General features: G+C 41.1%; 1 long non-coding RNA gene across 2 annotated transcripts in view; it reads right to left on the bottom strand.

The window, feature by feature from the left end:
• The window catches only part of LOC142603499 (uncharacterized), a 274,639-nt gene that overhangs the window by 12,420 nt on the left and 244,169 nt on the right, over positions 1 to 18,050 (bottom strand). For both annotated transcript variants that reach the window (XR_012837443.1, XR_012837444.1), the window contains exon 4: positions 7,996 to 8,374. This is a non-coding gene — a long non-coding RNA (uncharacterized LOC142603499). The remainder of the gene's footprint in view (positions 1 to 7,995; positions 8,375 to 18,050) is intronic.

The following is an 18,050-nucleotide window of genomic DNA, read 5'->3' as shown; positions in this document are numbered from 1 at the left end:
TGAGCAGCACCCGGAATTGAGAAGCCTATGAAATCTGTCAACTGTATACACGTAGGGTCAGGAGACCTGTGCAAACCCAGGGAAAGGCATTCCTGAGCTTATGGGAGCAAACCACAAAGCCTTAAATGTCAGACTGGTAAGAGGGAGATAAAATGTGGCAGGGATTTGACTGGGGCAAGTACTCTAAGGAAATAGGAAATAAACAGCTGACCTTGAGATGGAATGTGTATGGTATAGCCCAGATGACAAAGTAGGCATTTTAAATGAGTTTTAGTGGAGATGAAGAAAGGATGAAAGAGAGATGAAAGAAAGGAAATCCACATACAGATGGGCTAGCAGGGTTTTTTACTTTTGGTTGGGGTTTTTTCATTTTGCTCCCTCTGTTCAGGAAAGGCTTGAAACAAATGGGTAATAAGCTGATGAATTCATGAAGCCCAACATTTATTCTCCGTTGTGACAAGAATATCTCAACTTCAAAGCAAAAGGCAGATGGGCCACAGATCAGCAGCAATCAGAGACTGCCACAGAGAAATTAACCCACCGAAATTAAGGTGGAGAAATCAAGAGCCCAGAGAGTCATTGACTCCATCAGGTCATGGAAGACCTGCTAAAACTTATTTCTCTGTGTTGTGATGAACAAATAGAAAGGGAAAGCTCTTACATGCACGTTTAAGTAAGGATAGGAAAAAAATAGCTAAAGGGGATGGGAACACAATTTACAGCTTTTGAGTGCTACGTCTCCTTCCAGTTTTCCCTACCTGTTGCTCTCAGGGAGTCACCATCACCCAACAGCTATTTAATGATCTACCTGTAACAAATGTATTTGTTTCCATCCTGTTCCCAAAGTTCTGTGCACATCCCCAGCACAAATAGCCCTTATGGGTGCATTTCAAAATCAATCCTGGTACACCCTCGATCTTGGACACTGAGCTTACCCTCTGACCATAGTTGGTGCTTCAAGAAGAGGGCTTCGTGTGACCAGCTTCATCACGCAAGGGCCTCTGAAAATCAAAAGTTTAACATGCTGCTGGGCTCCAGCAAAAAATGCAGTCTTGTAGCAAAATAAACAGAAGAAAAAGCTCCTAATAGCACAAAGACCTAATTCAGGGAGTAGATTTCATTATGGGAATAGCCCGTGTCTGTCTTACAGACCTTAAAGTATCCCACACACTTTGCTTATTTCAGAACCTGATCCCATGAAACAAAACACTGCAGGATAATCATATTTATTTGTTTGGTTTTCCACTTTACTTAAATCTAAGCCAAATGTTACACTAAAAAAAAAACCCCGTGGATATACATGTTTTTTGATTTACTAACAAGGGTAAGAAAATAGGTTACAACAGCCAAGACCAGAGGTCCTCATTTGTAACCATTTATCCTCATGTAGTTAAAGGTCACCCACAAATTATAGACTGTGGGTTCTAGCACCATTTTATATATATAAATATACGTGTATATTTACAACTGCTACATACTTATTTTCCACAGTGTGGTGCCCAATGTTTCTGCTACAGCCTGGAGCGGAGCTGCCACACAGGAAGGCTGACTGGTGCTATATTTAACACAGGGAAACTTTTTTCATTGGGTGGAAGTTGGATGGAAGGATGAGGAGAGGTGACATGGTCAAATCAGTTGTGCCCGAGACAACCAAAGGTAACTGTTGTGGTTTGTGAGCTAAACGGCTGTTGGTGTCCCAGAGGAAACAGAGAAACAAAACTAGAAAGCCAGCCCATTATGAAACCACTCACCAAAACAGGAAAAAAACCCCTGATTTACAACTATTCCTATCCTTTTTTAAAAAAAATTAAGGAGAAATTGGAATTACAAGCCAAAGCTCTAAACAGCAGAATGTCTAAATAACGATGAGATTTGTGATTTGTGAAGAATTATGAAATTGAGAGGATATTACTTACATTCTCAATTATGATGCTTTAGGCATGAGCCTTTCAGCATTTCTCCGTTAGCTCCTGCCATTTGAAAAACTGAAAATTTGCATTCTCAGAAAAAGAGATGACTCCAGGAATCAAAGAAAACCTTTAAGAAAAACCTGCAAATACTGCGGGACTAGCACTAGAACTGTGAAAGTGGGCAATAAGCCTGTATAAATTGATTACCCAGCAAGTTTATATGGTTGGTGAAATTATTAAGGAGTAATTTGTAGTCACCTACAAAAAAAGAGATATCAGGTTAAGCAGATGGTGTGTTACCATGCAATGAACACTTATACAAGTGAGATGTAGCCTCTAGATTATTTATAACTTGCCATTTGAAATTAGACTTCAATGCTAACCATGCTTTTAGTGAGGGTTGGTCTCGATGACCTCTAGAGGTCTCTTACAACCTGAAACATTCTGTGATTTTAAGATTTTGGTGTATATCTCTTTTCAAGTGAGGAAACAATAAAATACATTTTTCAAAATGCACAAAAGAGGTAATCTTGGTTGAAAAGTGAGAGGTGAGTGGGAAAAAAAATGAGGTTTTTATGTTTGGGGTTTAAACGGTATCCTCCTTGCAAAATATTTTTTTGAAGTTTTGACATTTTCTAAGCAGTTCTTCACTGAAATGATATAGCCCCTTCAGTTCTACGCTGCTAGGTGAGGTTTATTGCAGGGTTGCTCGCTATTGTAAGGGACTGCACGTCCTCTGCACTGTTAGAGCCTGCTGCAGTAGGCACAGACTGCTGCTGTCTCCCTTTTTGAACTCCTCCACCTCCTTCTCCTAGCCTCTAGTTTTATTTCTGGTCAGACTTTTCATGAAAAGTCACAGCAAACTTCCCAAGTCCCTAAGGGTAATTTAGGTTTTCTTGCAGACCCATCTGCCCTGCATACTTGGGAAGAATAACTGGAGAAAATAAACAAAACCTCAAGGCAGCCTTGTGCAGGCAGCCCGCGTGCTGTGCAAATCCAGAGGGTAAAGAGGTACGTATATGGCACTCCACCCCAAAGGTGGGAAGCCAAAGCACGACATGAATGGGGCAAATAGAGAAGAAACCAAGCGCCATTTCCCCTGACTTTCTGCTCCCTTAGAGAATCACACAAGTACGAAACCATGAAAACAATAACCCCAGCTGCAAAGGCAATGAAGCAATTTGTTAGGGAGATGACATTTTTAATGAGAAACACTTGCTGGAGGAGAACAAAAGGCCCTGTTTGGTCAGAGAGATGCTCTTGATACTCTTCTGAAGTGCATGAAAAAGTAATTTCATTTAAGCATCATACACAGAGCAGCTGAATTTCCTGAGGCTCCAGATGTTGTCCTGTGCAGATGCTGAACAAATGGAACTCTGTCCTGATGAAATGAAAAGAAAAAAGCAAGCCTTCCTAAACCAAAACCCGTGCACCAGAGTATTTCACATCTTAAAAGAAGAAAAAGAAAAAAAGAGACAGAAAACCATGCAAATTGAGGAGAAAGGAAGATCTTGAAAGTGACATTGTTTTATTGGACATAGGATAAACTGTTTTTAATTGCCCTATAGATAACTGAGGGAGACAAGAATCTGGATTTGCAAAATACCAAGTTCTGGCTGTGTCGCCTCTTTTTCTTGGCTTTGCACTGTTTCTCTCTGACAGTTATCTGGCTGTGATTACACTGATTTTGTTCCCTAGGAAGGGGCAGATTCTGCAAACATTTATTAGGCCAAAAGTTACTGGAATTTTCCTGGGGTGAGTGATGGATTCAGAGTCAACAACTGAAAAAACTATAATCAATATTTCACTGTATTGTTCATACAGTAAAGTACAAGCCTTGAGATTACACAAGTTTATTTCCTGAATTTTGAAGAGGACAAGGGGTTTAGTGCCTCAGTGGTCAAAGCTTTTGAAATAAGAGATCAGACCAAGCTCAGCTCTCATGTTAATGAAGACTAATGAAACATAATGACCTTGATACTCGGATACTTCATTCCTGAACTTTGGGATGGGTGACAGAAGTAGACGTAGATGATTACTAGGCTTTGTAAGCCATACAGGGCCTATACAGATTCTGATGTAAATCAGAATAGCCTTAGGCCTGCTGGCTTACACTCTAATTTTTTTTCTGCCCTTTTAGGTTCTGAAAAATGGAGACTATTCACTCTTTCTTCTAAAGCACAAATCTCCTTCTGACACAGCATTATCCTTTTGCTAAGTGGTAGCAGATGACAGTCTAAAGCACTGCATGAACACGAGAGCATTCCTACCTCATACATAGGGCCCCTTGCTAAGAAGCAAGGCCATCACAGACAACTCTGCCTTCGAAAAAAATCAGTAATAAAAGCCAGGTTTGTGATGCCGGTCCATCAGCAGGTGGTACTGTGTAGTCAGTTTATACTGAACAAAGTGAGAACGTTATTGTTTTAAAGTGAAATTTGGAATAGGCGGTTAGCATCACATCTGACACGAACCTGATGGGCAAAGCTAGACGACTGACACACCAGAGTACACGCTAAACAAGGAGGAAGCAAGCCAATGAGTGTGTTAAGTAGATATGAATAAAAGAATAGAGCTAAAATTTTTAAAAAGAAAACAACTTAGTGCATGAGCGTTATGAGAAACTGGGGGTTGAGCTTTTGTTTCTCTCCATTGAGAGGTAGACATAACACCAGGCTGAGAGCAGCTGCCTTCCAGCACAGGGAGAAGAAGATGCTTCCAGTATAGTCTCACCAGTCAGAGAGAAGTGGTCTCAGAGTTTAGGCAAGAAAGCAGAGGACAGGACTGAGAAAGAGCATCCCTTGACTAGTTTCTTTTAAAAGAAGAAACTCAACAGAGGTCAAATGAGGTAGTTTTGTCCAAACTCAGTCAAAGCTGGTCCTCAGATGACCTAAAATAATCATCAACAAAACAGGTAACAGCCACGGTGGTGTTGGCTCGCAGAGGAGCATTGTGCTTTGGAGAAACCTGCTTGAAGCAATTCAATAGAAGTGAATTGACCTTAGGATGGAAAAAAACAATTTTTACAGAATTATTGGGTGTGATCTAATGACTGTACTGAATAACCCAAATTCCAACAATAGGTAGTGCTTTTAAGCATGTTACCAGGTTTTGTTTCATGCACACGTTGCCAAAATAATCCCTTCACACACACAGAAAGTAGTTAGTGAAACTTAACTTCTGGTAAGCGCTTATGAGAGACTTCTACAGGCAAGCAATCTTTTATTTTATATTCTAGAGAGGTTTGCATTAAGGCCTGCCCCTACCAGTCTTCATCAGTATGCTGACAATCCCTACGTCTCAATTGCTAATGAGAAGGAGAATCACTGGGGTAAAGAGAAACTAAATATAAATAAGATTTTTTTTTTCCCTTATTTTCCCTCTGAGAACACCCTACAGCAGAATGTGCTCAAGCCACATGGGATACAGGAGATTTAATCCCACAGAATTTTTGCTACGATGGCTTTGGTGGAGAGCGCACTTTTGCATTTCCACACCAACAGCAAATGCTGCCGCATGAGCCACCATAAAGGAGATAAACAGGGAGTGGTGCAGGAGGACTGAGGACTTCAGGGCAATAAGGGACCCAGGTGAACCAGGCAGCAAATTATTAAGGATGAGCATATTTTTAAGGATAACACCATTCCAGAGTAAGCGCTGTTAAATACTGCTCCTGGGACTAAGTAACGAAAAATCGCACTGCAATCCCATGTTCCCTCTTCTCCTGCGTCATTTTCCACAGCAATCCAAGGATCATCTGCATGGCAGATGCTAAGTCTTCTTCAGCCGACAGAGAAGCCATTGGAGATGGGCTGTCTTGATGCACACCAATTGCCGAGTGCCATTTGATGCTGAGGCAGTAGTGCTGCAAGGGGATGCTGGCGTAGGGCACAGAGAGGGCAGGCACCCTCTCCCTGTGCATCTCCAGATAAACCAGATAAGCCTTTGGTAGCGTAGCAGCATCCAGGGTATCCTTAGAAAAAAACCTGCGTTCAAGTCCCAAGTGTCCATATCTATCTTTTCAGGGACTTCTTGGACTTCTCAGTATTTGGTTTGACATTTTAGAACAATTAAAAAAAAAATAAATCTCCTGGGCATAAATATAAAATAATTCCTTAAAATTATTTGGATTATCTAGCTTCCTCATGGATTGCTAAGTGAACATGCTTATTTCCTTGAAAACACCAGGGAATGATGATTTCCTTATTCAGGAATCGAATGTTCATTTTCATGGGTCATTAGAGATGGATATCTCTAAAGGTACTCTAAACCTTTAAACTCCCCTGTCTTTTAGCAAGGGGAGAAAACAAGGAGAAAGACAAAGAGAAAGGAAATGAACATTTGCAAGGCCACTAATGAGCTATTGCGGGTCATTACTTTTATTTCCAATAGGAATTTAAATTACAAACTGTTTTGAGAATCACTTGCATTAGGCATTTACTTTATAATGAATGTGACTGCAATTTTAAAAAGCTGGTGTACAGGATGGTAGAGAAGCTATAAAAAAACCCAAGTTACATATTGAATTGTGTGTACACATAATGACTGTATTATTTCTAGGGAATTAACTTCTTTTTTTTCCCCCCCCTAACTTTCCAGACTCTGAATCATTTTCTAATAGGATCTCAACAGGCAATAGTATTAAAAATGTGTTAGATGTTAGCATCTGGGCCAGGAAAAGCATGACAATCTAATATAGAGAATTTAAGTGGGGCATTCATCCAAGCCTGCCATCCATCTTTCCATTCTCTGCGGTGTCTCCCCCACTTCGGGATACAATAGATTGAGCAAGTCCTTGGAATAATGGCATTTAAATGAGATAAAGTCTACCTGACGCTGTTTTCTTGCCAGGCAGGTTGCAGGTCCCAGGGAACTGATACCCAAACTACAGTCGTCTTCCTCTCAGTAATGGCAATTTAAATTGAGAAGTCATTTCAGTACATGGAGGCAGACTAAAAACAGCAATCTCATTCCATTAAAGGGAAAAGAGAACCCCAAAGCCCCAGGCGTCATGATTTTGACATTTGATTTTCATTCCACAGCGGAACAAAAAAATGAAACCTTTCAACAATTCTCATGAAAACTTTCAGGAGAGGGAGACAAGCCAGAGTAGTGAACTTGCTGGGTGGGTAAGATCAGCAAACTGGAACAGCAACATTGGGAGAATTTGAAAAAGAATCTGACTCCACATCTTTGTATTTGATACAGAAGATTCAGTTTCAAGATCATCCTCTAAATGAAACAAATCTCATTATAGCCATAAGCAGTCTGATCAGCAAAACTTATCCTCTTCCAGTTTTTGATAAAATGGCTTCTTTAACAGAAAGATTTTTAGCTGTAACTTTTTTTTGCTGTAACTTCTTTTTGCTGATTCTAATCCTTGGGACTGTGGAAAAAACATGAAATCTTCTTTTGACCAGCATGAAATTCACTGTCTAGATTTAGGATGTCCATTTGCCCTCTTCCTATTTATCACAGTGGAACAGATGAAGTAACATTGGGAAAAGAAAAGACAAGACCTAAATGAAAACTACCTGTGTATTTCTGGTATGCCTACTTTTCCTGAGGTATCCAGGGTAATTAAAAACTCATCAGTCAGCTGTACAGGGTATCGTATTTGGACGCTAGTGTGCTCAATTAAAGTCTTACTTCTGTAGTACAGCCTGTCAGGAAAACTGTTAAGAAACTGAGCTGTCTTTGAAGGCTTAAAATTGCCAAAGGCAATATAAAAAGTAAAGAAGGAAAGGCATTTTAAAGAAATTATCCTATTCAGTTCTTATAGCTTAGGAATCTTTGTCTGCAGAGAATGGAAGGAAACAAATTACTCTAGTACACTGCCAGCAGGTTCAGTATGCAGTTAAGCTCCCCCTGTTTGGGATGGATTTGAATAAAGGAGCTGAACTCAAGTTTTGTTCAGAACTTAAACTAGAGTTTTAGTGCTTAGAAATTTATTTTTTTTTCCCTACTCAGATATGCAGAATGTGATAAGAACAATGGACAGGACCTCTTTGGACACTGTGCCCAGTCCCTTTATACTGCAGGTACCTATCACATCATCTTAGCATAGTTTGAAAAAAACCTCTACCTTAAAACAAGTCCATGTGCTTCAGTGAATCCTAGTAAGAGGCTCTTGCAGAAGCTCATCTCACTGATGGTTAAAAGCTTTCTCATTTCCAGCCCCACTGTGTTCACAGGCAGGTTCTGACTTTGCTGGAATTGGCATTTCATAAGGCAAACTCCAATGAGGCTTGCAGCAACTTGGCTAACAGCCAGCCTGGATGATAACTTCATCTGATGCTTGTTGATGTTCTCCCCAGCCTAATGTCTTCCTTTTCATTTTCAAACTCTTCTTGCAGTAACATGGACCAAATGTTGCTTTACATTACTTGCATTACAGTGGTCCCTGGAATTTCCAGCAAATCTGGGAACATGCAAGACAATTCCTGCTCAGGAGGTTTTGTGGTCTAAATAGGCGGGGGGGGGGGTAGGAGAAGAAAAGAGAGACAGAAAATAATGAGGTTTGTATTGAACACACAGAAAACCTATCCTCCAACTTCTCCAGTCCGATCTCCTGCCTCCATAGGCCTCACTATCCCTTACAGGGAAAGGTCATTCATTGTCCTGTTTTCTAAAAAAAGTCAAAGATGCTCTCTGAGGACTTGTCTGTCTTCAGATATTTACAGTATACCATAATTATTTGATTGTCTAATCCTTTCGCTCAGTAAATGGCAAATGGTTGCCGAAATGGAACATTTCGGAAAGTATTGCTACTGCAACCCAGTAAGTCTACTCTATCAAAAAGAACAAAAATTTCCAGCTCCACTTTCCTGCCCCATAGGGCTGTGCAGAACTGTTTGCATGTCAGTCAAGCCGTATACAATTTCCGCCGACTTTCAAAGAAACGAGTATTTCTTTAGAACAAACAACTTTAAAAGTCAATATAACATCAAGATGCTGTTTCTTTTTCTAACGTGGACATTCCACTCATGCCAATCAACTCACCCTACCATCTCTTGCAATCATTCAGTCTGTAGGCAGACATGATGAAATGTGTGAATTTGGAAAACATATCTCTCCCAGTTGCTGGGCTTCACTTACTTATAATTTGTAAGTCTATTTGGAGGACCCCATGCATACATTAGTCTTTCTGCTATACACCATGTAGCATCACAGCATCTCACTGCATCATCGCTGCACTTCAGCGTCACAGTTCTAGCTCAAAGTGGTAAAATAACAATTGGAATGAAAATTTGGTCTAGTTGTAATGCTTGCAGCAAAGTGTCGATCAATCTGTCTCAAACAATCACTAACCACCAAATTCTAACCAGGACATATGGATGAGGAAGGATAGAACAAAAGATTAATAAAACCGTGAATAGCAGGGTTCTTGTAGGTTATTGTCAAAAATCATTATAGATACCCACTGGAGAATAAAGTCAGTTCTGTAAAAGGGTGAGGGTACTTTGACATCAGACCTCAGCCAAGCAGAAGCTTTAGAAGTTACTGTACTGTGTGACCCATACAAAAGCATCCACTGACAATATTAGCACAGCTCTCACTTCCTGTAAACTGTGGAACCATCAAAGCCTAGATGGTCTTTGAATTACCCTGCTGAATGAACCTGACGTGATTTGGAAATCTGATACAGAAGTGCAGTTGCAGTTTTATCACCGATCAAATTATAAACATCTCTCTAAAGTCCTGTCTAGTGTATGTGCTTCTAGTCAGGCTGGGAGTGCTCTAAAGGCAATATGCATTTAGCTGAGCGCGTTTTGCACCTAGTATAGGGACACCTCTGTGTTTGTAATAACTCCGGCTGCCTACAGAAAGTCATTGCTGTGTTTAGTTTAGTACTGACTCGGGAAATGCCTAACCAAGACAGGATGGTTTTTATTATTATTATTGTTTTAAGCAAGAGACAAAACAAGAGGGAACAAAAGTTAAAGCCATTGTGACTGAATGGTGTTTATTTTAATTCCAAAGAAAAAAGATTTACTTCCAAGGCTTGAGTATTTGTAATGTCCTTATTAGTTAGAGTGCATAAAAACACAAGCAAGAGGAAACAGCATTTGTAATGGACAAATGGGGCTACCCAGGTGTGACAGGACTTTCACAGAATTGCTATCTGAGTGTGATTATTAAAGCCACAAAGGTATGAAGCAGAGCAGTGCTCATTTTTATTATGAGAGACTATGTGTAAGCATGGCTGTGAATTATTCTATTGCATGTTGCATCCATTATTCACTGGTATTTTTGAGCTGTGACTTTGCTTTTGGCCATGAATATTTACCTCAAAACAATTTGTGAAGAAGCTGCTATATAAATTACTCAAATTACTGAGAATCAAACACTTGGTTCTGCATTTTGTTTAGAATATTTTCTGAAAAACTCCGATTTTGGATTGGTATTCTCACCTGAAATCATTCGGTCTCATAATAATTTGTAAGAACATTTACACAGAGCTGCTTTGAGAAAAAGAAGCCTGAAAATGAGCAATAGAAACTTCATTTTGGATTTAATTAAACATATTATTGCAGATCCAGGGATATTAAGAACAGTCCACTGCAGATGGACTTATGCTTATATATTGAATCACAGGTTCTCTCAAAGTGAAATATTTCATTGGCTAATTGCTCGTAACTACTTATTGCTGCACCACAGGGAAAGCCACTCAGTAAGACAAAAAAATCTATTAAAAAATACTTTCTAAAGTTTTCACTCTGGGAGTAAAGGACAGTACTAATTTTCTTATATTAGTTTTGCGTAAATACAAAGACTGAAAACTTCTCCCTAGAAATATCTTAAGGTGGGGGTGAGACTCTTTGCAGAACCTCTTCAGAGTGCAGTGCCACGTTCACACTGTTTTCACAGAGACAAGGAAAGGAAAAAATGGTTTTGAACAACTTTTTGCACCCTCCTGAATGCAGACTGTGGAGGACTTGTACAGTTGGAAGGCAGAACAAAACTGTACGGTAGAGTAGTAAAGATCATCTCACTGCGATATCTCTGCTAACCATCTGTTATGGGAGGAAAATGTTCATTCTCATGGGTTCTTGGATGGTTATTTATGGGGTTTATCTCCCAGCTGAGAAATCCCATAGCATAAAAAGGCATTGCTTGATCAAGTAACTGGTAGATTTGGCTCTTAGAGCTCCTCTCCAATTTTAGTTTTCATCACCAGTGTGGAAGACTGAAGACAGCAACCACAGGTCTTAATTACAGAAAAATCTGTGAAGAAGTTACCTGCCTTCATAAAGAAGTCCTCGTACAGTGAACACTTGTGCAAAGGCACAGACGAGCAATGGAAACCACTGCCACACCTCTGCTCCTGGAAAATGGCGTATTTCACTTTAAATTGTCCTTTACAAGCTTGGGTAACTGGCCCAAAGTGAAACAAATTGCTGTTATTCCGAACCGCAGTAGAGGAGCGGTGGATGAGGGTAAGTGTGTAAGACTGGGATAAGAGAATGGATTGAACAGGCCAAGGTATATGAAGCTTTGAAGGAAAAGAATTTTGCTGTGATTGAGAGGATTGCTCCACAGAGAGGGTCTAAAGACAGGGCCAGAACAAGAAGTCTGGAAGGTTATTTCAGCAGCAGTAATTTCAGCCAACTGAAGTAGCCAAACCAAGTCCTTCAGCCAGGAGGAACAGTTGGATAGAGCAACCAGAGAAGTAACTGTCGATTTGCAAAATAAAGGGGTTACCTTCTCCCTCCTTCTGTGATTGAGCCGCTGATGTGATTTTGCGTGTTCGCTGACATGCCCAAGTGCACGTGGAGCGCAGTCAGAGGCAAAGAGGAGGGGGGAGAGGCAGTGGGAAGTTGAACAAAAGTCCTATGAAAGGAAAGTCTGGAGTAAAAATAGCATGAAAGCTATTACGGAGCCAGATGTGGCAATGCAATTTATCTAGAAATAAACACATGGCGTTTACATGTCCATCTCTGTTTATGTTGATGCTATGTTATCGCTATTACTGCATACTAATGCATGCACTGCACATGTAGAGGGGACATCTCCAAGTTATAGTGCAAAGCTGAGTAATTACATTAATTTATCACACACCTTTGGCTGCTTCACCACCTCATCCCTCCTGAATACTCTTAGCCTTCCAAACAACCCTTTATGTTAGAAAATTTTAAAGTGTTTAAGAGGCAGAAAACCAGTAGGGTTCTATAAAACCTGAGTAATGTATTACAGAAAATACCCTGTAACTGCGTTGGCTCCATTCTTCTTTTCCAGCAGTGCAAATCAGGAGTGACACCAGTGTAGTTGGACTGCTGCTCTACTAGAAGACAGCAACACAGGTCAGATCCAAGATTCATACAGTGAAATTGTCTCCAACACGAATCAGGCTTAATATCTCTTGTAAAGCTATTAACCCTAATTGAGGTCACTATAGATTCTTAGCACTAGTATCTCACTCATTTATTGATCTGTGTCTTAAAAGCAGTTCAGCTTTTGTCACCACTAGTGCTGTTCAGAGTTTACTCCAGAACATCTCTTCTCTGTTGATGAAGAACTCCCTTGTTTTTCCAGTCTAAATGAACCATTGGTTTGTCTGTTACCCACAATGAGATGTGATGAAAAACATGTGCTAAGCTCTCTTGGAGGAAAAAAAAAAATAAAATCCCACCCCAAACAGAGCAGCCCCATGGCTTGTGATAGCTCAGGACAAATCCTGATCCCCTCCATCCCCACAAAGCCATTCTGCCAGGTAGCAGGGACCTGAGGATGGAGGAGGAGACAAAGCCTTGCTGAGACTGGTTCCCCTGGTGACAAGGATTATTATAATCCTCTTGTGCTTCATCACAGCCACTCACACAAGTCCTTTGTGTCAGATAGATATTTGGATTCACAACTCTGATTAACAAACTAAACCAACATTTTCTGTCAAAGAATTGCAGGGTTTCAGAACCATAAGCCAACATGCTGGAATCATTTTAAAAACAAACCCCAAACCAGAACAACAACAGATAGCAGTGATGTGCTTTTACTTTGATGGGGTTTAGGCAGTGGCATCTCCGAGTAACTACCACGGTCCACCAGGACGGACAGATCGTGTTTGTTATTTTGAAGAGTTTCCTCTCCGCAGCCCCCACTAGCTCTTTGGTGTGGTTGCTGATACTCACGGCTTCTTCACGGGACAGGACCATGAAATAGGTTTTGCTATTGGTGTCACATCTGCACCACAGAGACTTCCTGGATACTAACAGCAAGAAGGCAGCTTGTTTCTGGTAGGGTGTCCTCACCTCCCATGGCTTCTCTTCCACATCCATCAGGTGAATGAGATTTGAAAATTGCCCCCATCCTACCCAGACACAGGCATACCCGCAATGAATAAGAGTTGTGGCTGTTTCTTACCTTTGTAAATAATTGATTGCTGTTGAAGGCTGCAGGTTGTTCAGAGCAATTCTGTGAATAAGCAGCATTGACTGAATGCATCTACACACATGCACAGACCCAAAAGGGAGTTTTGGGTGCATGGAGGAAACATTCAATGCATCTATTTCTTTGACTGAATGCAAAATTACCTACAGACTCTTCAGTCTGCTTTGAATATTCAAGCCTCCTTCCATGCTGGCACTTCCTAAATTTCATTTTCCTTTGGACCAACATAAACACCCAAGAATCCATAATTCTGCCTATCCCATTCCCTCACTGACCAGCTTAATATTTTACACTTCGAAAACCAATTAAGAAACATCCTCAGATATCATTATCACTGTATTTTCCTCCTATAATATCTCTCCTTCATCCCTTATTGAAAAATTCCTTTTATCTGCTTTTAATGGACATGAATACAAACACAGAGAGACTATGATTCAGCTCCCTGGATTCATGCCAGTCTGATTCATGCCAGTTTTAAAGAAGTTTACTTCCACCGGTCGCTGTCGGCTGAAATCCTGTGATCAGGACCAGCCCTAGGAGTAGCTTAGTCAGCAAAGCAAGCAAACAAAAACCCCTTGCATCCTCAAATATGCAATGCTGAATGATTTTTACTTTTATTTTTATATCAGCATATGGACGTCTATATATCTCCACTGATTTAATTTACAACCGTATATAGCAGCAGTAGCAGAGCACTAAAATAAGCCCACTATTTTAATAAAAAGCAAATCTATCAGAGAATGCGATTAGGTATCTAGTGTTATGTTGCACAGCAGGAAAGAAGATTGAATAGTAAGGATTTTGCATCTGAAATATATTGGTAATTTAAAAGTCTTTGGGATTTGATGGCTTGGCACGTTTGTTTATAATTCACCTCAGTTCAGCAGTTCCAGTACAGTTTGAAATTCAAGTCGTCATCCTATAAGAAACTAAGATTTTGTGATTTCCATCAGTTTAAAGGGGAGCTAAGGGCTCTTCAAGCTACCAGTGACAACGTGGCAGCTCAGAGAGAACCGGGCGCTCGGTTTAACATCAGAGAGGGCTGCGTCCGCTGATACTGCGGAGTCACCCGCAGAGCACAGCCCCATCCAGGAATTTCCTCCTGTTGGAAAGCTCTTTGGGGATGTTCAAAAGACAGGTGCTGGTGCCAGCTTGGCTCTCGGGGAGGGAAAATACTCACATGGCAGAAGCAGACACGCCAGAGCTGTCAGCGTAACAACCCCGCACAGCGAGAGAGGTAACAGACAACAACAGACTGAGTTATCCTTTGGGTACCCCATGGAGATACAGGTGCAACATGAAAACAGGACAGTTGTTTCAACAGTGGCAGGACAGAATGGCTCTGAGTGCTAACTGTAATAGAGCTTTTAAAAATATAGGCTTTGAATATCCGAAAAAAAAAAATTACTCTTCAATAGTAACTTTCAAAGCTGACCAGACAGAATCAAGGAGTTATGTGATGCTTGAAATACCTGGCAGATATCACTGCACCCCCCCACTTTGTCATTGGCTACTCAACATGTTCCTCCCCATTTCTGACTCTGTTTAGACCTTAAGCAAGTGATATGCCTTCAGTGATGCTATCCCACAGTTAAACCATGCAGCGCCATGTGAATAAAACCTGGTTTCACAAGTTCTAATAAATCAGTTTTAAACAGATGAATCCTGTGTCTGATACCTTTGATATGCAGTATTTGTACATAGCAGAGGGGAAGCCTGGCAGCGAATTTCTATTGCTCAAGGTCTGATCTCAATGTACAAAGCAAAGTCTTGAGATTAGAAAAATACATTTGCTTCTGGGAAATATTCTACATGCATAAACATGTTCGGAAGACGGCTTCTTCTGGCTCTGGATTGTGATCTCTATCTGCGGCCCTTTGTTCAGAAGCAGAAGAGGAGGAAGAGACTGGAGATGATCTGGGTAAGAGGCTTAGGATTTACTGATATAACTCCAAAGCAAAGGTGACTAAACTCTGCCTGCTTCCCCAAGCTCTGAAAAAGCTCTGCACAACAAACTGAGCAGTCAAAGGCAACAACTGGCTTAAAGATTGGGCATGGAGAAACGTGAGATAATAGATAACTTGCTTGTTGATGCTTTTGCTGATGCAGCAGAGAATTACATGGAGGCGGGGAATAATCTGTGTTTTACAGAAGTTGCAGTTGTTGCTACCTTTGCAAAGTTTTCAAAGTGGCCACATGGCCTTAGCCCAGCTTTTATGGAAAGCTGAAATCTCATCTGACTTACTGGCAAAGCTAGCTGGCTCTGGACAGCAGAAAGCAGAGCTTCCTCCAGCTCTCAAGGCTACGCATCAACCAGGTCTCATCTTCTTCCTTTGTGACTGGCACCTCTACACCTCTTTCCCCTCTTTTTGGCCCGTGCCCATAGCCCGGCTGCAGCGTGCCATGAGAGGCAGCCACACTCGCCTCTTTCCACTCCAAGGTCCTCATGTCTCTACCCAAGCTCCCCGGCCAGCTCAAACCTCTTGCCATTCCCCTGCTTTCATAACTTGCTCCCACTCATGCATAAGCAGGAAACCCACAGAAGCCATTCTCCAACTAATCCCTCAGAAATCACTTAATCATCTAATAATATCTCTTACGACCCACTTAACTGAAGGACACCAGATGACAGCATTACTGTCTGCTTGTTTCAATATATAAGCAAAACTGGAGCAGAAGACAGTTCAAATAAAGATTTCCAAATACAAGTTCATGCCAGGGTTCTACCAGATGATTCCTAAAGGTTGATCTAATCAGGGCTGACAACGTTTTAAGGAGCCAGTCAACCTTTCTTAGGCAATACAAAATAAGCAGGGGCAAAACTTTCACGTTAATCTGAAACCAAAACTATAGGGTTTATGAAAGTTGACATCTGCATATGAGAAAATTACACATGGGTGATCAAAGTTTCTCTCGGACAGGATCTATTACCACCCATATAGATCTGGGGATTTTATGTTCGCCAACAGACACACATACCTCATACATACTGGGCAGGCTTCTCGAAAGTCATCCTGAAAACATGCTCTGTAGACCGCCGGCCCATATTTCCAGCCATTGCATGAATTGGGAACCAGGATTTGGTAAGAGAATCCCTCACGGTTGCTTCACAACAGTGTCCCTGAAGGTCAGAGTTATGCTGGGGGTTGCAAAAGGGCTCAAGGTACAAATACAGCAGTCCTCAACAGTTCATCTCCTCCAGGGTAAGGGAATGGCAGCAAGCTATAACTGTTGCCTGCAGAGGTTTGTATTCACCAAACAGTGGCTAACTACCTTTAATTACTGTCAGGCTCCCAATGCCAGTGATGATATCTAAGAGACTAAACCCTTACAGCCAGGAATTATAGCTGATTTCCTTACCCTGGGGACAATTAACTCCCATTAGCTGAGGAGGCTCTTAGGAAAACAGGCAAGTTGAAAGGGAGGTTAAGAAAGGTTGCCCTGTGATGATGGAATTCATCTGTTTCTTAGGGCATGATGCCCTACCAGTCAAAGAGCTCATCCCAAGTTTCTTGAGTGGCAGAAAAAGAAATGAAGGCAAGCACCTGTACCTATCCAGCTCCTCCTGAGCAGAAATTGTATGTCCTTCTGGCACCTTGACCCTATCTTCTGAGCGGCCCTAGGAAGCACACACATAATCTAAGAGATCTTCCAATACTTGGCCATCCACATGCACAAGACAGAAGAAACCTGTTGAAACACACTGAAACTGATCTTTCTAGAGGGTTCACAAGCACAGATGTTTTGATAAATATGTGCTGCGACTGGCAAAGTTGTTTCATCGGCCTTCAGTATCACTAGATCTGGAATTGCTTCCATATTATTCCCTTAGTTGTTAAACCAAGATTTTGAGGGAGGAATAGAAGGGGAGAAGCAGGGGGGAGCATAACAGTCTCTTATGTTAAATCTACCTCATGTGCGAGCACGTAAAGACAGAGAAGTTTGCTGTCTCATGCTGTGAGCCTACGTCTCAGTTTTTGGCCATGGAACAAAACCCTGGAAGCAGTCTGGAGGCATTCACATGTTCTGCTGCTTGCTTTGGCTACTGTCAAAGCATCCTAAGCCCTGTGCTCTCTATGTAGAAATGTGTTTGCAAGGCATTTTTCTGAAAACAGTCACAATGAAAATACCTGCAATTTAAATTCCTCCACCTCTTCCTTTAAAAAAAAAAAAAGTTATTAAAAAAGCTGATTTTCCAATTGTTCAAGTAACAACAGCAACCTTATTCATAAGAAAATCAAAACAAATGGCTAAACTGGGTCTTTTAGACTATCCTCTGTATGCCTCATTTATTATTCATAACAGCATGGGTTCTCTCCTGTGTAATCTTGCTGGGATATAAAATTTATTCAGACTCTGACTCCTCTCTAAGGAAGGTCTGAAAGCCTTTTCAGAGTGCTCCTAAGGTAGTGCATTAGACATGCATTCCCCTGAACCTGCATGAAGATGACAGTTCCTCCAGAGGTTAGGAGGCAGCTGCAGATGACTATGGGGCATCAACCCAACACTCACTCTGCTTTTGAAGTTAATTTAGCAGCCTATATTGATTTCTCTGCTGCTTTGGCTAAGCAGCTTCTGGTGTATTTTGAAGTTTTATGTTGCCTTTCGGTGCCATGCAGAATAAATACATTTTGTTCTGCCTCCCTGAGGTGCCTGTACTGCAAATGGAGCTGTGATCAGCCACTTAACTAAACTCAATGCCTGACATTGCAACTCCACATCTTTTCTTGGCAATTCAAGGTCAGGAATCGT

The sequence above is a fragment of the Balearica regulorum genome, chromosome 12, assembly GCF_011004875.1.
Source record: "Balearica regulorum gibbericeps isolate bBalReg1 chromosome 12, bBalReg1.pri, whole genome shotgun sequence".
NCBI classification, from domain to species: domain Eukaryota; kingdom Metazoa; phylum Chordata; class Aves; order Gruiformes; family Gruidae; genus Balearica; species Balearica regulorum.
Note: the sequence above shows the minus strand (reverse complement) of the source record. Positions and strands in the feature narration are given on the sequence as shown.